This window comes from Triticum dicoccoides, chromosome 4A (genome assembly GCF_002162155.2).
Source record: "Triticum dicoccoides isolate Atlit2015 ecotype Zavitan chromosome 4A, WEW_v2.0, whole genome shotgun sequence".
NCBI classification, from domain to species: domain Eukaryota; kingdom Viridiplantae; phylum Streptophyta; class Magnoliopsida; order Poales; family Poaceae; genus Triticum; species Triticum dicoccoides.
Window position 1 is genome coordinate 4625720 of NC_041386.1, and position 4989 is coordinate 4630708.

Below are 4989 nucleotides of genomic sequence, written 5' to 3' on the forward strand. Positions count from 1 at the left end.
GTAGGGTTGGGAGGGGAGGGGGGGGGGTTGGGGAGGTAAGAGGAGGTCAAACGTGCAGTACTTTGGGCGCCGGCTAGTCTCAGAAACCACGTGAGAATTAGGCGTGGTACAGATCTATCCTGAGATTTATTCTCTACCTAGCTATGTTTGCCAAGGAAGATTTAGTTTGATCAAGTCACATGCATTCGGGAATATCCCACTGAAGCAACGCACATCTAGCGCGCTGGCCACGGCCAGCCGAGCTGGCACGACGACGACCGGCCGATGCGATTGCCCGTTCCGTCGGGCCGTCGCCTCGCCGAACCCGTGGGGAGATCCACACGGCTCCGGCGACCAATACCCCACCAAAATTCCACGTCGGAGCTAACCGTTTCCTGGACGCAACCCGCGTGGCACTGGCAGTGCGTCGCTCCGTCATCAGCGTCAGCTTCCCCGGGCCGCCGGGGATTAGGCCTGATCGCCACCGGTTTAACGCTTAACCTAATCGGCCCCGCGTTTGTCCCGTCCGATGATGGGTGAGTCAGCCAGTCACATAGAATAATGGCGCGCGGCCAGTTAGAGGACGCGACGACGACGCGCACCGGCCGGTTCCTTCCTTCTCCGGTCCAGCACTCCAACCGGCGGAGGGGACGACGGGTTCTGAGGGGTGGAATGCTGACTTGGCGTGGGGCGGGCGGGCCAACGGGGAGGCGCCAGAGGGGCCGCGCTTGATCGCGGCGATCAAGTTGACGGCGAGTACGTGCCCACATGTGCTTGATTGATTACGTAATACGATTAGATGTTTACATTAGACTATATATCGACGATCGTTTCCCATGGGCGCGATTGCGATGCTCTCCCGGGATTGTTTTTGTACGTACGGAACTTATCTCCAAGATCGTGTTGCTTACAGTTGTCATTAGCTGCCGCCTGCCAGCGAGCTAAGCAATCATATTCTACTAGCATGGGTTATGCATGTGTTCTAGAACAAAAGAAGAAGCGGGCATCTGCCCGCTGCAAAAAGAACAGTAGTGGAGTGCGTACGGAAGCATGTGTCCCAAATGCATGTCTGTCAGTGTACGATTGGGAATGGTTAATGGTTAATGAGAATGGTTAATGTGTTCAAAATTGATCAGTTGACATGCATGATATTGCTTCATATGATACTCCTACTACTGCCATCCTAACTCGATCGTTGCACCACCTCAAATTTATTTACTCCAGCAGGTACTCCCTTCTTTTCTTTTTAGTCTATGTATAAAATTCGTCTTAAGTCAAACGTAGTAAACTTTGACTAAGATTGTAGGAAAAAAAAATCACATTCACAATATAAAATTGATATCATTAGATGCATCATTGAATAAACTTCCATATTGTAAATCTCTAGTATTGTAGATATTGATAATTTTGTATATAAATTTAATTAAATTTTATGAAGTTTGATTTAAGACAAATCTTATATGCGAAGTAAAAAGAAGGAGGGAGTACATGGGACCGTGTTGAAATGTAGACTAGAGGATCTGGTAATTTCTAACAATGACGTGCTGTACTCACTCGAAAAGGAAAAAAAGGTTACATTCGCCGGAATGCGTACAGCATCGTGAAATCTAGAGATATATCTACGAGAGGGACGCACGCCGGGTCTGCAGTAAATGATCCGATAAGCAACGTCATTACTGCCTCCCATGCAGCTCAAAATCTCGAGCAGATCTAAGGATATGCTCCACATGCTGCGTGGAATTTACGTATAGTTGGATCGATCGATCGATCGAGATTTTGACTGTTCACGTGGACGAGCGAGGCGACCAGGTGCACCCACGCTGATGGATGCGTCTTATCTTACTCCTACGTCGCATAAAACATTTGGACGTACGTATAGACGTGATCATATCAAGAGCGGGCGGCCTCAGTCACCGACGTGAGTCGCGCGCGGCGGCCTGTCCGGTTGTGCCCGGCGCCGGTCACGTCCGGGTTTCGCTTACCTCAAGATCGGACCTCACCTCAGGACGAGTCAGCACGCCTGGTTATTATCCATCCGGTGTGACAGCTTTGGGGAGATCGATCGAAAAGGAGGATAACGATGAACAAAGGGAGCTGTCCCTTTTCGCTGCGGTTGCAGTCGCCCGGACGGCCGGACCAGTCGTTTTGGGGTGAGGCGCGAGAGCTCGCACGTAGGGGTGGATTAAGAAGTTACTCGGCTCGTTAAACTTGTGCTTGTTAAGGTTCAACTCATTAAGCTTAACGAGTAAATAGAAATGACTGACTCCGTTCGTTTATACTTGTTAACCTCGTGAGCGCTTGTAAGTAGTACCCCCTTCGTTTTTTTTTACTTTGCATATTAACATTGATCAAAGTCAAACTTTATAAAGTTTGACAAAGTTTATAGACAGAAATATTAACATGTATAATAACAAATCAATACCATTAGGTTCATTATTGAATGCACTTTCACATCATATAGATCTGTTATTGTAAATGTTTATATTTTTTTTCTATAAACTTGGTCAAACTTTATAAAGTTTGACTTCAGTCAAATCTAATATACAATATGCATAGTAAATAAAAACAGAGGGAGTATTGAATTACATGCATTATACCTTTTGATTCAGCTATGAAGTGTTTTTCCTCAAGGAAGACTACCCTAATTGTTGTCTTCTATGGAATAAGTTGAGTCGATTAGATGGAATACACTGATTGACGTGCCACAAAATTCTTATTTCACATAATAATAAGTGTTGTGTTATGTTAGCAGGTTGCTAGTTAAGTTTAACAAGTTGAAACCAATGATTGACTTTTTCATTAAGAAGCAAGTTACGAGCTTAACGAGCTGAGCTACCAAGCATCCATGAAGCCGGCGATCTATGAGCTTTTGGTGCTCCCCTACTCACACGGCCCTTGCGAAACCACTGAGACAAAAGGGATATGCCTCAGCTTGGCCCAAGTCGAGGTGTGTCGTGGATATGGGAAAGGGCCCAATAAAAGCCTGTTTCATCCCCATGGAAGGGCGGTCTGACCTAGGGGCACTGCTATATATCACTTCCAGCGAGCAACTCATATTCTCTTATGGTGATAAGTGATGCATTATATATGTCATTTGTTACAATCTTGGAGTTTTCGAAGGATATCACTTTCAGTGCGCAGGGATGAACGAGTTTTTTTTTAGGTCCTTAGAAAAAATTAAAATATCTCTTGAGTCATGTGTTCATATTATGAATTATTTGGACCGTTGCATTTCTCACGTCAATATTTTTGGAACGAGAACCCATTTTGATAAATTTTGAAAAAAATATATTTTAGGCATATATGTGCTTCCGACTGGTACTAACTTGTGTTTTCGGTATGAACTAACCTGTGCTCCTAACTAGCAGTAACACACATACGCACCCAAGCGTACTAGCTTGTGCTCCCGCAGGATGAAGCACATGAAGTGTACTTGTGCCCCATACGGGACCACACATGTGTTTTGCTCAATGCGGGAACACACCTGTCACCGACGGATGAAAAACTAAAAGAAAAAAAACCAAAGGAAATCGAAAAAATAAGAAACCCTGGAAAACTGAAAAAAGAAGAACAACAAACCCCGAGGAAAACAAAACCAAAAAATCAGAGGAAATGAAAACATCGAGGAAAACAAAAGGAGAAGGGGATAAAAACTGATAGTATATGACATTTGGCTTACTCTGTTGGCACGCTAGTGAGCTCCACGTGGCAGACGTCTAGGCATCAAGGCCCTTCCACCGTGCCCCCGCAGGAGGGATCCGGCTTGCCTGCTCCCTTTCCATGCTCCCATCCGTGCTCCCACTTCATCCTACGGCTGTCTTTTTTCCTTTTTTCTTTCTAATCTAATCATCTCCCCCCTGATTATAAGGAGGTGGGGCCGGGCCTTATTTTGTTCCAATCAAATTAAGCCATGTATGCGGGAGCACGGATGGAAGCCTGGGAAGGGAGCAGGCAAGTCTCGTCCCCGCGGGAGTACCACCCATGGACTAGTCACTTCCATGTATCGCTTCTAGCGAGCACTACCTTTGGGTTTTTCCTATTTGCGCTCGAGGCGGTGATTTGTCGACCAATCCCACATGACAGAAGTGACCGAGCAGGAGATGGGCTAGCCAAATTAGATATATTAAGGTTTTCGGAACATTCAAACACCGATTTTCCCGGTTTTAGTAACCTTCTAGAAGGTTTTGGACTTATTTAATTTTGTTTTTACTTTTGTTTCTTTATCATGTTTCTGCCCTTTTTTATTTTCATTTTCATGTTTATTTTTCTAAATTTCTTTGAAATTAAAAAAATCAAGATCCTGGATTTTCTTCGCAAATTCAAACAATGTAAGTGTTTTCAAAAAATGACAGGCAATTGTAAAAATGTTCACGTTTTTAAAATGTACTATCTCTGCTCATTTTTATCAGACGTTTTAGGCATTCAGACACTATTCAAAACAGTGCAAAGCAAGCTGTTTGAAACGTCTTATCAAAACAAAATGGAGGGAGTAGTTCATAATTTGACAAAACTGTTCCCATTTTCAAAAACTTATTCCAAAAATCAATAAATGTTCATATTTTGAAATAAAATTGTCAGTTTTTTTCAAAATAAATTTCCTCAAATATAAAAATTGATCGAGTTCTTAAAGAAATGTCTGAATTTTCACAATACGAAAACATGTTTACGTTTTCCAAAAAAATAGGGAAATTTCAAACTTGGTAGCGTTTTAAAAAAAACATGTTATTAAAAAATGTTTCGAAAATTTTAAGAATAGATACTTTGATTTTTTGTTTGAAAATTAGAAACTGTTCAGAGTTTTACAAATTGTTGGGCATTTCAAAAACAATAAAAAATATAAAAATGTGATAAATTTCAAAAACTTATTAATAAAAGTCTGCAAAAAATAAAATTTATCGCCACAGTATTTTTTGAGGCATTGAACGCTACAGTGAAACAGTAACAGCCAGCAACAGTGAATCTCTGATGGGGGCGCGCCTATGAGGTCACAGTCCAATTCCTCTTTTTTTC